Source organism: Nyctereutes procyonoides, unplaced genomic scaffold (genome assembly GCF_905146905.1).
Source record: "Nyctereutes procyonoides isolate TBG_1078 unplaced genomic scaffold, NYPRO_anot_genome, whole genome shotgun sequence".
Lineage (NCBI taxonomy): Eukaryota > Metazoa > Chordata > Mammalia > Carnivora > Canidae > Nyctereutes > Nyctereutes procyonoides.
Window position 1 is genome coordinate 33,001,134 of NW_026575136.1, and position 21,067 is coordinate 33,022,200.

Below are 21,067 nucleotides of genomic sequence, written 5' to 3' on the forward strand. Positions count from 1 at the left end.
TCAAGAAGCTTTTCTCTGTTTTCTCCAGAAGTTTTACAGTTTAAGAGCTCATATTTAAGTCCTTCATATATTTTGAGGTAAGTTTTTATGAATAGTGAAAGGTAGGGATCTGTTTTTATTTTTTTGCATGCACATACCAGTTTTTCCAAGACCAATTGTCAAAGAAATATGCTTTTTCTGTTGTGTATATTCTTGGCACCCTTGTCAAAGGTCTGCTGATTGTATATGAATGCTTTGTTTCTTGGCTTTCTTTCGGTTCCATTGCTTTCTCTCTTTAAGCCTGTACCATACTGTTTTAATTACTGAAGCTTTGTTATGTATTTTTTATTTGTTGTATTTGAAATCAAGGAGTATGATGCTTCCAGCTTTGCTCTATCTCAAGATTGTATTAGCTATGAGGTCTTTTGTGGTTCTATATAAATTTTAGGGTTATATTCATACATATGTAAAAAATGCCACTGGGAATTTGATGAGGGTGACTTTGAATATGTAGATGGCTTTGGGTAGTATGGACATTTTAACAATATTAGTTCCAATCCATGAAGACACATGCCTTTCAATTGGACAGATCTCTGCCCTGAAGTCTTCTTAGGCTTTCTATTTCACTCAGAATAGGGGTTGAGAATCTATGCCTTTTACAACACAGCTAGTCCAAATAGCAAAGTGTTGAAAATTTAGTGAAAAAAAATATAAAAATATATAAAGTATATAAAATATATATAAAGTATCTCATTAATAATATTTTGACTCAATTACATGTTGAAATTTTCTTTGTGCTACATTATGCTTAATAAAATGTATTATTAAAATTAATTGATCTTATTTTGATTATTTAATGTCGACACTAGAAGTTTAAACTTAATGCATATTACTCACATATCTACTGGACATCACTACTCTTCACAATTGCTCCCCATTCTTATGTTACCACTTTCCTCCCTGTTTATTCTGCTATGCCCATATTGGCCTCCTTGCTGCTCCTCAGATATTTCAAGACTGCTATTCAGAGTCATCGAACATTCTAGGGACTATCTCTGAAAAGCATTTAAAAATAAAAAAACTAAAAAAATTCTAAATATTTGTTAGACAAACAGTGCTATAGGAATTACAAAATTTAGTCTATAATCTAGGATTGATTGTGATGAATAATCCAAGAATTTCAGCATGTATTTAAACACTATAGTATTTTAACCTTTTTTTGGATTATGAAATATATTCCTGGGATTTCAGAACACTAAGTTTTATGAGGTATAATGCATGTTGTCCAAATATTGCTTAGAAAGTAATATCTGTTAGATGTGTGACCAATAAAACATACATGAACCATGTATCAACTGAAATAAATTCAAGGTCATTGTATAATTATAGACTTTTGAGCATGTTCTGTACCTAGGTCAAAATGAAAGTAAAATAAAGGGTATCTAAACAAGGCTTTTTTGCTTTGCCTCAGATAAATTCCTCTAAATACACTTCTAATGCAATGGTCAGAAAAATGTTGATTACATTCCATACTGAAAGATGAATTAAAACCTCCCGTGGATGCACACTGATTTAGGAAAAAAGAAGAGGCTTCCAAAAATAATTTGATATGCAAATAATGAAGTCTTTCAAATTCCTTATTTATAAAATAAAGATTAAAAGAGCACTTCCAGGACACTTCTCAGTTAATGAGTTCTTAAAAGTATTATTAAAATTATTATTATCAACAACATAATCCTCATTAAATTGAACTTTTCTTTCAATAAAAGCAAATAGAGAAATCATGCTAATTTGCAATGAGAAATGTAAGTAGAACAACAAACCGTTTAAAAAAACAAGATTCTTGGGCTGCTTTGACTTGACTTTGAAGAAAGTAAAATCATTCTAGCAATTATAGAATTATTTTAAGTTAAATCCCCAAGGGTTTTATAGAATGTACCTAAATATTTTGCAAATTTGAACAATGGCAATTTTTGAAATTAATAATGGCATGACACATTAAATAAAATATGAAAATTAAATACTGTAATATAAAAAAGTAAATATTGTGTTTCATTTCTCACGATCTTTATGTGAAAATATGTACTTATTCATTGCACTTCTTAGGAAAATCACTTTAAATTTTTAATTCAAAAGATGTAGAATCTTCACTTATATCACAATCTTAATACATATTATTTAATAATATAAAAGAAATGTATGTGTGGAAAGTTTAAAAAGTACAGTAGCAAATTTTTGGAGAACTTAAAACTCTACTATTTCACAAATCAAAAATAATCACTGTTAATATTCCAATTACTGAGAGAGACAGACACAGAGATTATATAGTGAAATATTTCATATTTGCATAATTTGGATGCATTATTGTATCCACAGATTTATGTAGAATTTATACTATATTCCTTTTTATTTCCACTATATAAATTTAAAAATCTATCTATATATAAAGACATTCAGGTATACCTCGTTTTATTGCTCTTTGTTGACTCTGCTTCATAGATACTTTATTTATTTATTTTTTGTACAAACTGAAGGTTTGTAGCAACCCAGAGTGGAGAAAGTCTATAAGTGTCATTTTTCTGGTAGCATTTGCTCACTTTGTGTCCCTGTCACATTTTGTTAATTCTTGAAATATTTCAGACTTTTTAATTGCTTTTATATTTGTTATGGTCATCTATGATCTTTGATGTCACTATTGTAATTATTTTGGGGCACCAGGAACAGCTCTCATATAGGACATAGAAGACAGCGTAGAAGAACACAAATTTAATGAATGTTATGTGTGTTCTGACTGCTTCGACTGACCTTACCCCATCTATCTCTCTTCCCTCAGGTCTCCCTCTTCCCTGAAGCACAATATTGAAAATAGGCCAGCTAATAATCTTATTTTGGTTTCTAAGTGTTCATGTGAAAGGAAGAATCACATGTCTCTCGCTTTAAATCAAAAGCTAGAAATGATTAAACTTAGTGAGAAAGGTATGTCAAAAGTGGAGATAGCCCCCAAATTAGACCTTTCATGCCAAACAGTTAGTAGAGTTGTGATGCAAATGGAAAGTCCTTGAAGGAAATTAAGAATGCTAGTACCATGAACACATGAATGAGAAGAAAATGAAACAGGATTATTGTTGATAGGGAGAAAGTTGTAGTGGTCTGGATAGAATATCAGCCTGCCACAACACTCCTTAAGCCAAAGCCTAATCCAGAGGAGGCCCTAACTTTCTTCAATTCTGTGAAGGCTGACAGGTGAAGTAGCTGCAGGAGAAAAGTTTGAAGCTAGCAGAAGTTGGTCCATGAAGTTTAAGGAAAGAAGCTGTCTCCGTAACATAAAAAAGCACAAGGTGAAGCAGTAAGTGCTGATGCAGGAGCTATTGCATGTCATCTTAGAAGATCTAGCTGATATAATAAATTAATGCAGCTACGCTAAATAGCAGATTTTCAGTGTAGATGAAACATCTTTATATTGGAAGAAGTTGCTATCTGAGACCGTCATACCTAGAGAAGAGAAAGCAATGCGTGTCTACAAAGTTTCAAAAAACAGGCTGACTTTCTTGTTGGGGCTAGTTCAGCTGGTGACTTTAAGTTGAAACCAGTGCTCATTTACCATTTGAAAATCCAGGGCCCTTAAGAATTATGCTAGATCTACTCTTCCTGTGCTCTATACATGGTACCATAAAGCCTGGATGATGGCACATCTGTTTACAATATGGTTTATGAGTATTTTAAGCCCACTATTGAGACTCAATGCTCAGAAAATAAGATTCCTTTTAAAATATTACTGACAATTGACAATATACTTGGTCACCCAAGAGTTCTAATGGAGATGTACAATGAGATTAATGTTGTTTTCATGGCTGCTAACACAACATCCATTCTGCAGCCCATGGATCAAGGAGTAATTTCAGTGATAGCTGCCATAGATAGTGATTCCTCTGATAGATCTGGGTAAAGTAAATTGAAAACCTTCTGGAAAAGATTCACCTTTCTAGATGTCATAAGAGCACTCATGATTCATGGGAAGAAGCCAAACTATCAACATTAGCAGGAGTTTAGAAGTTGATTCCATCCTTCAAGAATGACTAAGGAATTTAAGACTTCAGTGGAGGAAATCACTACAGATGTGGTGGGGATAGTAAGAGAACTAGAATCAGAAGTGATGCTTAAGATGAGACTGAATTACTGTAAGCTCATGATAAAACTTGAACAGATGAGGAGTTGCTTCCTATGGGTGAGCAAAGAAATTTCTTGACATGGAATATACTCCTGGTAAAAATTGTTGAAATGACAACAAAGGATTCCCTATATACTTAGTTGGTAAAGTAGCAGCAAGGTTTAAGAGAATTGACTTCCGATTTTAAAAGAAGTTCTACTGTGGGTAAAATGCTATCAAACAGTATCACATGCTACAGACAAATATTCATAAAAGGAAGACTTAATGCAGTAAATTTCATTATTGCCTTATTTTAAGAAATTGTCACAGGTACCCCCAACCTTCAACAACCACCACGCTGACCAGTTATCAGGAGCCATCAACATCTAGACAAGACCCTCCACCAGCAAAAGACTTGCTGAAAACTCAGATTATGGGTAGTTTTGTGTGTTTTTTGCAATCAAATATCTTAAATTAAGGTCTGTACATGTTTAAACATAATGCTCTTGCATGCTTAATAAAGTATAGTGTAAACATAATCTTTACATGCACTGGGAAATCAAAAAATTCATTTGACTGGCTTTATTGTGATATTTGCTTTATTGTGGTGTCCAGAACTGAACCCGCAGTATTCTGAGGTAGCCTGTAAATCTTCCACTTAGCATTTTTTAAAAATCTCTACTTATAGGAGCAAAGTAAGTTAGAGAAAACCTTCTGGTAAAACTTAGGAAGAAAACTTACTTTTTGTCAGACAGATGGAAATGATTTCATATCTGCAAGATTAAATTTGGTACCTTTGCAATAAAACAACCAGAAAAAGCAACAGCTTTTTAAAAAGTGCAAAAGGATTTGCTTGACAGTTTATGAATTATAGTGCAGGTGTATGAAGAAAAATGTATACTTCCTTTAAAAAATCAGAAACTAAACAGGAAAAATGGCCATCTCAGATTTTTAAAAAATACTTTATGAGAAAAAAAATAGCATTTTAAGAAACAGTTTGGTTCTTAAACTTAATTGAGACATTCTTGACTCTTGGTTATTTGATGATACTGGTGATCATCATAGTAATTATGATAACAATAAAATAGGAGGAGGGGAAGGAAAAAGAAGAAAAGAAAAAGAAGACAAATATATGGACACTGTTAAGAGAGAATATTTTTCTAGGCATGGATTTTTGAAATGTAAAACTAGGTTTTACCAATTTATCCTGGTCACTAATTTTAATCATTACAATGTCAGTGCACAGTCAACTTGTCAGGTGTTCAAAGCAAGCTGCTGGTGGTGTCTACAAAGAAGTCTAAATATAAAATCGCCATGTTATCATATTGCTAATGGATACCACTGAATAATTCAGCACCGATAATAAAAAGGAATAAAAATCTGCCCTATATTTCTACAGTATGATTCAGGATAGTAATTTACTTCAAATAACCAAGGTAAATGCCTTTTATTTTTCTCTGGAAGATTTTTTTAATCTTCGGCTTTTGCTTTACTTGTCATGTCAGGAAAAAAAGTAGGAGTGGGGGTAACAGGAGAGGAATTAAGCTGGAAGCTCAAGATTTATCAGGTGGTTGATGCTCTGTGTCAGTTTCAGGAGAGAGCTGTGAACTTAAGATAGAATTTAATGTCTATTTTCTGTTATAGATAAAAAATCTGGAAGGCTAAAGAAAGCTTGGACAAAATACGATAGAGTTCTCAGATGTCATCACAACTATTTTTGTTTTCCTGTTTTTCTGGTTTCCTTTTATTTTAGCCTGTAGTGAGAATCAAGTTGAGGAAGAAGTGGAAGGCATATCAAGGTAAAACTGTGATAACCTATCATCTCAAAAGTATTTTCCAGAAAGTAGGAAGTATTCCCAAGATAGTATTTAGAGCTCCTTAAATGATTTGTTAGTTAAACCTGGCTGTTGCAAATAGAACTTTTATTTTTTATGTAAGTTGTATAATACAGTGTATATATATTTTAAATATATGCAAAGCTTATAGGAAGCATTTTGACAGTCCAGTTAAAAATATTATAATCACAAATGGCTCATGGTAAATAGTGGCTTAGTGATATTAATATGTATCTATATCAATATTTTTATATGCTTATCTCTCCATATGTTTAAATTTCCCGCTTTTTATAATGACATAGTCAGTTTGGATTAGGGCCTGCCCTAATGATTTCAGCTTAATGTGACCATCTGCAAAAACCCTATATCCAAATAAGGTCCCACACATAAACACTGAGGGATAGGACTTCAACGTGTTTTGGGGATACAGTTCAATTCATAACACATGTTGAGGTGTCAGAGTCTCTTCTCATTAAATTTCTGGTCAAGGTGTTGTTGTGAGTTAACACTTTGAGGATCCCTCTCTGACCTAGTCACTAAGTAATAATATATTCATTATCAAAATAACAGCAAAATGATAAAAAATAAAAGGAAAATGGGATAGCCAAAATCAAAAACAGGATAGTTGTCTCTTTGGACCACAAGAGGAAGGATAAACATGAAATGGTTTGGGAGAATCTCTGAAGGCTGATTCATCTCTGGCAATAGCATTTAAGTAGAATAAATCTCCAGGCAAAAATTCAACATAGATTAGATACAGCTAAAGAGATAATTAATATTTTGGATGGTGGAACTCATGATATTATCACCAGTGAAAAAGATTTAGTATAGTATCAGATTAAGAGATAAAAATTATCTTCAATGTATTTATCATATATAATTTATATACTATGTGTTGAATTATATATGAAATTAAATGTACATAATTCAACTTATATACACAATGATCAGAAAGAAGAGGTCCAATATGCATATAACAGTAATTTGGAGGCCAGCACTATATTAATAGTTAGTGGATATAAATTATCTTAAAGAAAGATAGTTGCTCAGATTTAAAATGCATAGATGAAAGGATTTTTTAAAACTAAAATTACTATTTTCTGAAGCCATGCCATTTCTCTATACATACACATACATACAGGTACACATACAGTAGATTCATGATCTTATATGTAGAAACCTTAGGGAATCCATTCAGTAAATATTTAATGAGTACTTATTATAGCTAAATATTATTTTCAACAATAGGAATTAATAGTTCCATTAAACATACTAGTTATCTGTGATCATCTTACATTGTGACATTAAAAGGAAAAATAAATAACAGGGCATTTGGAAGTGATTATGAGAATGCTGTTGTTGGGTGTGGGAATGAGAAGACAGGTTGGGTGGTATTGGCTGGCATGGGAAGCTCCACCAGGTAGGTGACATCTGAGCTGAGAGCATGGATGTAGTCAGACTGTATTTTAGAGTCAGCTGATGGTGTATGGGGTGAAGAAAGAGATGTGTCAAACAAAGGGAAGTCTTCAGTATTCTACTTGACCTAATCGTACCAAGTAATGGGGCACCTCAGTGGCTCAGTTAGTTAAGCATCCAACCCTTGGTTTCAACTCAAGTCATAATCTCAGGGTCTTGAGATTGGGCCCTGCCTGAACCTCTGTGCTCAGTGGGGAAGTCTGTTCAGGATTTTCTCCTTATCTCTCCCTCCCACTCTGCCCTTCTCTCTCTCTCTCTCAAATAAATAAATAAAATCTAAAAAGTATTGAATAATGATCAGTTTACTGACTTGAAAAGCAGTATGGGTGGGACAAATTGTGAGAGAAAGCAAGACAGTGAGAGTTAAAAAAAAACCAGAAGCAAAAAAATCAGTATTATTTATATATATATATAATGAATATATGATATATATAATGAATATATATATATTTATTTATTCATGGAGCCTACAATAATAAGGATAGGATACCACACAGCCGAGGAGTTGAAGACTTACAGTTTAGTATATACATTCAAGGCATCATAAATGAGAGCTAAAATTTCTCCAAACTTATTTAAGGAAAAAAAAAAAACACTTCTTGACTGATGAGAAGTTAATATTTATGATATAAAGATAGTGGGGGTAGATCAACCATAAAGTAAGATGAACAATGTCCATGAATTGGCAAATCACTGTTCAATAATTTTAAATGCCCAGTCAAAATGAGTAAAACATTCAAGTGCTTTAGTAATTCAGCAAAAGCAAATCAGAATATATCAAATTGGTCAATAAGGAAAAATTCTGTAGCATCCATTGCTTCTCATATTATTTCTAAAGGAAGTGTGAATTTCTACTGCTATTTGGGAAAATTGCATTGCAATTCTTTTAAAATTAAAAGCTCATTTTGTAAAATAAACTTCATCTTGTGATCAAAGTTTTGTGACTGCCTTGTACAAAAATAATAGCCCCCGTATGTAAGTGCATTTGTATATGGAAATTTATTTTAGTGTTGTTTGGGTGACTGACAACAAACAAATCAACGAAACGAACCAAAGGAAACTACACAGACAAGTGAAAAAAATTTAATTTGGCCAAAAAAAGAGGAAAAGAAAGAAGAGAAGGAAGAGGAAAAAAGAGAAACTATTTCTAAAAAGAAAAAAGGGAAAGTTTATCAATAGAGAACTTGAAGAAAAAGACATGTATGATTATAAAGAAACAAATTTACACATATTAAAGTTGAGAAAGACTCATAGTTACATAATTTACACAGAACATAGGATATATATATATGACATATACTTCAGTACTGTTTTGCTAATTACAGTATGAATTTATTTTTATATTTGAAAGAAATGTATGTATAGCTATTCTTCAACCAAGCTCTAAGAGGCAAACCAAATAGACCTAAGGAAGAAAGTCTTTTCAAGTTCTTACACAATTGTTTTTCTCTGGCCTCATTTACCTCAGAGAACCCAGAGGAGAAAAACCTTAATCTTCACTTCTCCTTAAGGAATAGACATTCTTCATAGCTATGACAAAGCATTTTAACTGAAATAAAACCTCATAATTTCCAGTAACAAGGTTAGTTAATCTGTATTTTTCCTTGTTATAAATTGATCAAATGTTTTAGTGTGGGACACCTGAAGCCCATATGTGAATTTTAAAGAGGGTATGTAAGCTTTATCATTTACCATAGTTCTCTGATGAGTTCTGCAAGGAGGAGAGGTTGTAGATAAATGTCAGGGTGCTTTACTTAGGAAGTTTCCAGTTACTAGATTAAGACAAATGAGAACCAACATCAGTATTCTCTCAAGTCTGTGAATGTTCTGAGTCCAATACCCTGTGGAATTGTAGCTCATATCATGCACCACTTATCAGTACACTGGTGTAAGCTTCAACTAATTTCACACAATTTAAGTTCCTCCGCATATTCAGTAGGGCGCCTTTCATAGACTTCCCAAATCTACCTGTTAAATCTCACTTTACTTGAATGTTGTTTTGAAACTGTACTGAAATTGTCACTCTCCCTCAAAAAAATCCATGTTAGGGCGTGATCCTGGAGTCCTGGGATTGAGTCTCACATCAAGCTCCCTGTATGGAGCCTGCTTCTCCCTCTGCCTGTGTCTCTGCCTCTCTCTCTCTCTCTCAGTCTGTGCCTCCCATGAATAAATAAATAAAATATTTTTTAAAAATCCGTGTTAACCATTTGACCTGAATGCCTTATCACTCAGCTGCCTAGCGTTTCCATAGTTAACAAAACCCAATTTTTCTTTTGTTTCATTTTTTCCCTTTGTTGGACATTTCCAGGCAAATTTGGAAAGAGATATCCACCCTCCTTTGTGAAATGACTCTCTACTCATAGCATTATTGTAGTAAACTACTTAAAACACTCAATTGTACATTTCTCTTTTTACTTGTTTGTGAAATCCTGGTTGCCAGAAAATACCTCGCATCCATTTCTACGTGCGCCTAGTACATATGGGTACCTGAGTGGCTCAGTTGGTTAAACCACCAACTTTTGATTTCCACTCAGGTCCTGATCTCAGGATCTGCTTGTACCTCTCCCTCTGCTCTTCCCTCTGATCCCTCTCTCTCTTTTCTCTCTTTCTCTCGAATAAACAAATAAAAAAAGAGAGATTGCTCAGTATGTATGTAATCACATAACCACTCAATCATTGACTAAAGAAGTAATCACAATGTGCATTGAAATAATAATTTTCTCCTTATAAAAACCTGGAAAGTGGTAGTTTAAAAAACCAACTTTAAATATATTATCTGTGATGATTTAAATTTTTATCACAGGACCTGAAGATATGCTGAAAGAGAAAAATATCAACAAGTAGCATGTCTGCACTTTGTGTTTAAAAAAAAATTCTGGCACATCCTGACCAAGAAATTTGAAGCAAAAGACAAAACAAAAATTTCAAGAAGCTATGTATCCTGACATATCATTATTTATGCTAATTTCTGCTTATGTTTAAAAATATCTAGTTTTCTTGGAATACAGACCATGTAATTATATTCTTTTGTCTTTTTTCTGAATCAAAGGCCTTATAGTGGAATAGAAAGATCCCAGCTTGCTCTAGTCCACCATCATTATTAGTCAAAGTATAAATAATAAGTACTGGTAATAGAAGCACTCTGGCTCAGTTGCCAAATTCCTTGTGCTCAGAGTAGAAAATATAGGTTTGCATTTTGAGATGAGATCATGCAAGGTATCAGATATGTAATTTAAAAAATTGAATGACTGGAAAAAAGTAGCTAGAGTCTTGGAGAAAATTTATATCTAAATTTTCCTTGTATGGTTATAAGGATCTGGAAACAGGAGAAACATTGTTTTCTATTTTTTTTCCTTCACAAAAAAGTTCTAGGTACGCATGCATTCACATGCACAAAAACAGATATATATAAAAGGAAATTGTGTCTGTTTATAAAGGTTTGTATCTCTAAGATGAGTGAGCTATCTCATCTTCTAAAATTTTATCAGAACCCTCTAGGAAGCACATTTGAAGTTGAATAGGGCAAGAAAATAATGAAAATCATATTCCTAAAGTACTATACCCTAGGCTGATCTGGGAGGTAAAAGGAAGAGTGATAGAAGGAGGCAGAAAAAAAGGGTTCTTCATCATCTCCATCCCCGTCCTCACCAACAAACATAAACATTGTGTGCTCTCTTCTTGTTCTATTGTAGATGTTAGAAACTGGCATATGAATAAGCACAATTTGCTTTCCTAAGAATGTCTGACCCACCCCACTTTCCATATATACACTCCACGCACAAGCAAACATCACCACGTATTAATTGAAACCAGCTGAAAAATATATAAATGAGTGAAACTAAAAAAAAATATACAATTGTACCATGACAAGCTAACATAAACCAACATTTAGAAGAATAAATACATAAAAATAATGACTTAAAAATTTTTCCACAAACCATAATTTTAATTTGCTTAAGAATAAGAATTATTTTTATAGAGTTTGAGGTATTTCTGCAGTTTCTGATATCTATTTGTTAGAATGGCTAAAATTAACAACACAGGAAACAACAGATGTTGGTGTGGATGTGGAGAAAGGGGAACCGTCTTATACCATTAATGGTAATGCAAACTGGTACAGCCACTGCCAAAAGCAGTGTGGAGGTTTCTCAAAAAGTTAGAAATAGGGATCCCTGGGTGGCTCAGCAGTTTGGTACCTGCCTTTGGCCCGGGGCACGATCCTGAAGTCCTGAGATCGAGTCCCACGTCAGGCTGTCAGGCTCGTGGCATGGAGCCTGCTTCTCCCTCCTCCTGTGTCTCTGTTTCTCTCTCTATGTCTATCATAATTAAATACATAAATAAATCTTTTAAAAAAGTTAGAAATAGAACTACTCTATGATCCAGCAATTGACTACTAGGTATTTACCCAAAGGATATAAAAAAAAATAATTTGAAGGGGTACTTGCACCCTTGATGTTTATAACATTAACAGTAGCCAAACTATGGAGGGAGCCCAGGTGTCCATTGACTAATGAATGGATAAAGAAGAGGTGGTGTATTTATATATGGTAAACACACACACACACACACACACACACACAGAGGCATATGACTCAGCTATCAAAAGGAATGAAATCTTGCCATTTGCAAAGACATGGATGCAGCTAGAGTGTATTATGCCAAGTAGAGTCAGTCAGAGGAAACAAATACCATATGATTTCACTTATAGGTGAAATTTAAGAAATAAAACAGATGAACATAGGAGAAAGGAGAGAGAGAGAGAGAGAGAGAGGGAGAGGAGAGAGGAGAAGAGAGAGAGAGAGAGAGAGAGAGAGAGAGAGAGAAAGGCAAACCATAACAGACTCAACTAGAGAACAACCTGAGGGTTGCTAGAGATGAGGTGGGGGGGCTGGGGATGAAGGAGGGCATTTGTTGGGATGAGCACTAGGTCAACACCTATGTGAGTGATGAATCACTAAAATTCTACTCCTGAGACTAATATTATACCATATGTTAACTAACTAGAATTTAAATAAAACCTTGAAACATTAAAAATACATAAATATATACACATACACAATTAATTTTGGCTGAATAACTTATAAATATTAAAATATGCATAATTTTAACTGGTTTTATTAGAAAAATCTGATTTGGAGATACAGTTCCACTGAATAGCTATGCCTGGGAATTCTTCTTACTTTAAGTAGGTTAGTAAGTACCATTATTTTCTGGCTCAAATATCCCACTTTGTCTCAAATTATTGTTTTAATTCTTCAATCTTTTCAGAGAGGTTGTTTGAGAATTAAAATTTCTGTAAGCTTGGATATATTTTTTATATTTTCATTAGATATGGAATGTTGGGAAAATTGTTGTTACTATAGTAATACAAGTATATCATGTAAAATCATATTATTTATTGTGATCATGGAATTATCCCCTAGAAAAATAAGCAACAAAATAAAACTCAATCAAAACACTTTAAATGCTGTTTGCTACATCATGTCTTGGTCATATTGGAAATTTTTAAAATCAGAATTAATAAAATAATAAAGATGACCAGAGTGAAAGATTCTTAAACTGGATTCTTTGAATTCTATAGAATTTTACAGGGTCTAAGCATAAAGCATGCTATGTATTGGGTGTTTTTTGCTTTCATGGTTTGCAAAAATAGTTTCCATTGTATCTCAGAGGGCTCTGTATCTCCCAGTAGTTTGTATCATTTTTTATAGTATAAATAAATCACAATATGGTACATTCAAAATTCTATACAACTTCAATGAGATAACGGGGATCTCTTTAAAAAGTTACTTGTTGTAAACTGTAAATGTTCATCTGTACTACCTTTACTTAATTTGTTTACTTTAGAGAGAAACAAAAGAAATCAGTGCATAGTCAAAAAGAAATTTTTATAGAAAAGTATTTTTAAAAAATCATAGTTTTGTTTTGAAATTCTGTCTTCTCCAAATTTTGTTCTGTGCATCTTTCAACTTTTACTTTACTTCATGGGTACAAACCTATAACCATTTTGATGATACTTTTTTCAAATATGTGCCAGATTTTCAATTTCTTCCTCAAAAAATGGCACTTCATAATGGGTTGTATGCTACAGAAGAAATTGTGCTTATCACCTTACCTGTCTGTTCTATCTTATGCAGTTAAAAAAAAGAATTTTATTTTTTGTATCTTCTTTATACCATTGGCTTATATTGAGCTATAAAACTAAGAAGTGTACTCTTTTCCCCCCTCACATTCTGCTATGTAAAATATTTAACAATTATTTAATAATTTCTATTGCCTGGGATCTCACAAAGCATTTTTTGTTAAGATTTATTTATTTATTTTAGATCTAGAGAGCACAAACAGAAGGAGCAGAGGGAGAAGGAGAGAGAATCTCAAGCAGACTCCATGCTGAGTGAGGAGACCCACGTGGGGCTTGATCTCAAGACCATGAGATCATGACCTGAGCCAAGACCAAGAGTCCAACGCTTAACCAACTGTGCCACCCAGGCACCCCTCACAAAGTATTGACAATATCTCCTTTATTTCTCAAAATAACCCAAGAAGAATATTGTTACCAATTCTAACAGGGGATAAATAACTTGTCAAAGAGTAAATCTTTCCTCCCTCGAGGATCCTTGAACTTCTTCATTGGAATATTTGGATACAATTCCAGCAATATTAATTTTTATCCACATAATTTCATCTTAATAGATTTGTGCCATCATTGGAAGTCATTTATTTTCAGATTTTTCTTGTTTCTGTTGTATATAATTAAATCATTTGATAGCAATGGCTTATTCAGTAGGTAAGCCCCATAGGATATGCTAAACAGCAGGATTAATAAAACATGTAGGATGGACAATTGACTCAGGTCATTAGCAAATTTCCTCTAGTTGATATTAATTCATTAATCGTTATCCTTTGGGTATAGCTACATAATTAGGTACACATTCACTAATCAAATTACCATTTATCCCATATATTCCTATCTTATTCACAAATATATTCTGAAATAATTTATCTTCTTTTTGATCTTATTCTTATAATGGCTTTAGTGTGCTCTCTTTAACTATGCTTACTTATAAGAGAGATTTTTACTTAAAATGCAAATATCCATGTTGAAATTCTCTGCCAGATATTTCTTGTGTCATAAGTCAGCTAAAAATATTTAAGTTTAGTGATTTTGTCCTTTCTGTAAATGGCTAGATATTTTATCCTGTGTTAAATAATACTGCAAATAATGAAAATAACAGCTAATATTTGTTGACTGTAAATTTGTGCCAGATAATGAGACATTTATATGGATTATCTCACTTAACCCTCACCATAATATATGAGACAAATCCAACTATTATTCCTATTTCACAAACTAGAGACAATAAATGGAGGATCTCTACAGGATTGGTGTTAAACCCAGGAGACTTGGTGCTAAAAAATCTACTTATATGAAAAGTACATTCATTCAGTAAGTGGTAAACTTTATGATTGTGTCTTATTTTATCTTGTTTATACCATCACTTAATGTTGGCTCCTAGTAAATTCTGTATGAATGAATGAATGAAAGCATAATTTCCAACAATGTTGGTTTTGCTTCAGGATACATCTATTTTATTTTAGTATACATCACATGTAGAGTCAAACGACATCTCTCTGCTAATGAGTAGAGAGAACAGTAATACCCTGTTCATGGCTAAGCCAGCCTTCCTGCAGATGGCATCGTCCAGTGTGATGATGCACACATGTTGTGTCATTGAGTATAACTTTTTCAAAATGTCTCTGAATGTGAATGCTTGGACTTGACTCCCACAGTTCTTGAATTGATAATAGCTCTTTTTCTAATGACTCTTTTTCATAACCAAGGGGAAACAGTAGACAAGAAGAATCTTTTATTGTCACAAGACTGATGTGAGGAGCAAAATGAAATGGTTCCAAAAGCTACAGACTCTGTTTTAATAAAAAGCTATACTTTTCTCTGTTTTTCAAGATTGTGATAAGATATATATAACATAAAATTTACCATTTTAACTTTTTTAAGTGTACAGTCCAGTGGCCTTAAGTGGATCCACATTACTGAGCAACTATCATCACAGTCCATCTCCAGAACTTTATCGTCTTTCCAAATTGGGACCCTGTGCTCATTAAACCATAATTCCTCCTTCTTCCATGAAGGAACTGTTGAAAAGAAATCTCACTTGGAAGATCACGAAAACTGAATAAAATTAAATCACACTATATTAAAGGGTCACTTCTAAAGTCCAACCTATATATATATATACTGTGAAAAACTGCCTGAAAATATAAGTATTTTCCTTTTATTCTATATAATTCATGAATTAATTTACTTTATTTCCATGCTCAAAATTTTTTACCATAATTTTATCTGTTATAGTTAATTCTGATCAAAGAGGGTTAGTACCAAAATCAATAATGGTTGTTAGGATACATGTAGGAGGACAGGCTCTACTTCTGTAACTAATGATAGAAATGTAGGTACAGGAGATTAAGGGTGTGTCATTTATATTGTGAAGGATACAGTGGCATGGAAGAAGAATTACTCTTGATAATGGAAATGCATTTGTGGAGAACTGAGCTTCTTTGGTGATAAAAGCAGCTCTACAAATCTGGTTTAATCCTGATTCTAGCGAGTAAAAGTCTTAAAATTGCACAGCAAAGGAACACCTGGAAATATATTATTTGACTCAAATAAAATGATTTTATATTTAAGATTTTATATATCTCTTTAAAACATATTGTATTTATTCGTGAGAGACACGCAGAGAGAGGCAGAGACAGAGGCAGGGAGCCTGATGTGGGACTCCATCCCAGGACTCCAGTGCACACCCTGAGCCTAAGGCAGACACTCAACCACTAAGCCACCCATGTGCTTCGATTTTTTAATAGTACTTTGAATATCGCTTATAATTCTTTAAATAAATACTCCTGTTTTAGAAATACAGTCAGGTATCTCCATTAGATGTCCACGGAAATTCTATGAACAAAGCTTGGCAATACATTAATTTTACAAGTACCAAATGTATAGAGTCGATGATCTTTTTTTAAATTCTTATTTCCACTTGCTAAAATGGCAAAAGGAAACAAATCAATTTATTTTGATTTATGAAATGTCATGACCTATTTGAGATCAATGCCTTGAATTCCTGAAAACCTCTTATAGCCTAGGCTAGGCACCTTTTTTCACTCTTGAGTTCCCCATCAACCTCTTTTGCATTTCATTTAAATAGTAAAAGCAGTTGAGCTGCATCATTTAGTAACTCTTATTTCACCCTCCATAAACTCCACTTTCTGCCTTCAAGGATACAATAGCATTAGCAGTTGGCCTTTTTTTTTTTTTTTTTTGAGACCCAAAAATGTGTTAGGTTTCAGGACTAAGCAAGTTGTCCATAAATGTATTTTCTAGTCCATTTGTTACATCTGCAGTAATAAATGTCCACATTTGGCAATTCTCAGTAATAAAATGTTTGTATAAGCGTATGAGACATTTAAATCAGCAGAAGAACTTTCTCACACACTATGTACAATGTTCTTACTATATATGGTCTAGTACTAACATGGCCCAGGTTTTAATGGGTTTCACTTATGGTATTCCTGCCCTAAGAAACAAACCTTGCAAGAGAAATAAATATGTTTTGATTTATGAAGGTTCATATGGCCATTTTTATTAGCTTTTTAGCCTTGCGGTCAGGTGTGTTTTATAACAGAAACAAGCATTCACAATAACTTGCCATCTGGAACACTGGTTTTAGCTTTTCTTCCTTTGGATACCTAAATATTCCCATTAATAGCTAGCTCTGACAACACTCTTGTATCAAGTGTGTCTTGGGCCTGGCCCCTAAAAAATACCCATTATGAGATTTGAGAGGCATATTTTCTATAAAGTTGGGCTAGGTTTTAGCCTTTTTCTGAATTTATGTAACAAACACTTTCTGACCTCAGCAACTTTTTAAAAATATTGTCTGTGTGACAGAATGAAAGTCCAACTCTGAAATCTTGTGAGACTTACATTGAGTTTGTCATTTAATTACTCTTTTTATAAACAACAACATTCTCATTTGAGTTTTCTTCAACATATTGCTTCTTGATTATTTTTGTTGTCCTGGGAAACTAGATATCTGGATTTTTAATCACCTGAACTATTTCAGGGTGAGGTGAGTATCTATATCTATAGATGTGTCTACATAAAAAATATGAAAATAGTTGATTTGAACTAAATATTTTTAGGGGAATTCCAGAAATTTAAACATTTTTTAAAGTAAATATTTATTTTAGATGCACAGAAAACAATACATCAGGTTCCTTGCCTTGATGTTTCTTGGGAGGAAGGAGTTAATGAATGGGTATGTTAATTTTTAACTACAGAGTGCTTTTATTTTTTTTTATTTTTTTTTTAAATTTTTATTTATTTATGATAGTCAGAGAGAGAGAGAGAGAGAGAGAGAGAGAGAGAGAGGCAGAGACACAGGCAGAGGGAGAAGCAGGCTCCATGCACCGGGAGCCCGACGTGAGATTCGATCCTGGGTCTCCAGGATCGCGCCTTGGGCCAAAGGCAGGCGCCAAACCGCTGTGCCACCCAGGGATCCCTACAGAGTGCTTTTAAATTGTTCTACATACACATGTAGGAAATACAGAGTTTATCTTTCTCACCTCAATTGAGGAAAATATTAGGATTTAGATTAAAGCTCTTTAATCCCCAGAAAACTCCTACATCCAGAAATTTATAAAACTACATGATATAGGATCTATGACAATTTTCAGGAAACAAAGTTTATTTAGGAATATATCATTTGGAAAGAGTAACCATTCCAATATTGTTGATTTAAAAATGATAACAGACAAAAGAAAGAGAAAAATTATATGAATTAAAAATTGGTCATTTTAAGCTAGTTTCTGTAACTAGGATGATGAGGATAATAACCACTAATAGTGGAAATAGTATTTATTGAATTCATATCATATGTGAATTATGCATTTTCTAATTTAATTCAGCATTTGAGTCCCTGATGTAAAATAACTGATCAGAATCCCTGTCATTCTGCTTCAGTATTCTTGTATCAGTTGGAGTCCTGTCAGGAAAACAAAAACTACTTTAGATACTTCTAATCCAGGGAATTTTCACATAGGAATTGGTTGCAGCTGGGTTGGAAAGGCTGGAGGAGCTAAAGAGAAGAGAAAGTTGTTATCAAAGATTATGAGGCTTTTATAGCTCGAATGGAAACAGCCCACACAGACCATTTAACTGCTGGAGGTCCCAGTTTCCAGCATAGTTGCTATTAGAAGAGCATCACCCGTGATCAGAAGAATGGGAGTCCGCTCTCCTGCTGAGAGCCCAGATCCCTGGAGTCACCCTCAGGTCCCTTAGTGCTTCTGTTATTAACACAGGAATCACTAGGAACCAAAAAACAAATGATGCTTCCTTTCTTACTCCTTCCTTTTGTTGACCTCCATTGGCAGGATGTGTTAGAGAGGCAGCTCACTCATGGGAGGGAGTATGGAGAAAGAGTTTGGTTATTGTTGCTCTTCGTTTTGTTTGCTTGTGCGTTGGGTTTTGCTTTTTGGTAGACTTATAACCTTGATGTTTTGGAGAATCATATGCCAAAGGAGAACGTAAAGCTGAGAGATAATAGATAGAACCCAGCACCGATGTTACCATGCTACGTAAAAGAAGGAAATCTTGTCATTTATGAATGAATCTGGAGTATGTTATGCTAATTGAAATAAGCCAGACACAGAAAGACAAATACTATATGATCCCACTTATATGTGGTGGTTGTAAGAGCTTGAGTGGGGGTTGGGGGGTGGAGAATTTGGCAAAGGGTACAGACTTTCAATTATAAGATATATAAGTTTTAGAGATCTAATGTGTAGCAAAGTGACTGTACTTAATGTATACTTGAAGTTTGCTATACTTAATAATGTATGCTTGAAATTTAATGAGAGTAGATATCAAGTGTTCTCACCACACATATATATATACACACTCACATATGTTTTATACACCCACACACACATATATAAAACTATGAGGTAGTAGATATATTAATTAGCTCAACCCTTTATGTATACATGTATCAAAACATCAAGTTGTATACTATATATATACATATATATGTATATATATACACATACAATTTTGTCATAGTTAAATCTGGTAAAAAAATTAATAGAAAACAAAAGATCTTACACAGATCTTTGAATAGATTAAGAAAATCCAAATTCCGGGGCACCTGGGTGGCTCAGTGGTTGAGCCTTTCCCTATAGTTCAGAGCATTGATCCCAGGATCCTGAGATCAAGTCCTGCATTAGGCAAGCCTGCTTCTCCCTCTGCCTATGTCTCTGCCTCTCTCTGTGTCTCTCATGAATAAAAAAATAAAAATCTTTAAAAACAACAAGACAAATTCTGAGTCACCTTTCCTAGTGAGCTTTGAACAAAATGCAAAAGTCATGTTTATCTGAGTAATTTTTGGTGGATGACAATTTAGCCTACTAGCCGTTTTACCTTTGTATCATGAAATACTACATGTAAAAAAGTGAATTGCCTCTGGGCAGAGAGCAGTTAAGATGCTCTTTTACTCTTGTGCTTTTATTTTTCTCACTTACATACTTTTCTTGGATTAATCTCATTCACTTCCATGTCTTAAACTACCATCTATATATACCAATTCTTAAGATTTGGTCCCAATTAATTCACTAATCAATGATTCACAGAATTTTTTAGTGATATCTTCCTTAAAAATCATATCTAAATATTCATCTGCCTAAAGAAGCTTTAAGGAAGGTAGACTGATAGTCCATATGATGTCATGATTTTGAAAAATTCTATCTTTGTCTATTAAGACTGCTATAACAAAAATACCATAAACTGGATGTTTAAGCAACAATAAGTGTTTATTTCTCACAGTTCTCAAGACTGGGATGTCCAAAGTGCTGCCAGATTCAATGTCTGGTGAGGATATAGGACGAGGGGAGCTCTGTAGGATCTTTTTAAGATTACCATCCCATTCATGAAAGCTCCAACCTCATGACCTAAGCACTTGTCAGAGACTTCCCTTCCTAATGCTATTGCATTGAGAACATTGGGTTTCAACATATAATTTTGGGGGACACAAGCATTCACTTCATAGCAAATTTGATTTTTTTTTGGTAGTAATATTCTTAGCTTTATTTAAAAAAAACAACAAACATATCAACTATAGTTTTTTCTTCATGATTGCCATGAGATTTCATAAAAATTCTCTGTCTTTAACTTTGGACAATTCAAAGATAATTTATCTAAATTATCAATGATAATTGAAATCAATGATATATCAAGACCTTTTTAGTTCACTAATTATTGTTATATAATTTGTTTGGATTTTCTCTGTATCCAATCATAACCACACAGAATATATTGTTTCTTCCTTCCTGTGCTTTTCTTCTATTTCTTTTATCTTACTTTATTTCACTGGCCAAGATAGCCAATACCATGCTAAATAGAAACAGCAATAGGATGCAGGGGTTTTGTGTTTTGTTTTTCATTTTTTCCCTAAGGGAAAATAATTTAAATAATCTTTTATTATGGATCATTGAATTAATTTTTTTGTTTTTCTTTTTCAGAGGCTTATTTATTAAAGAAGTTCCCTATGGTGAATAC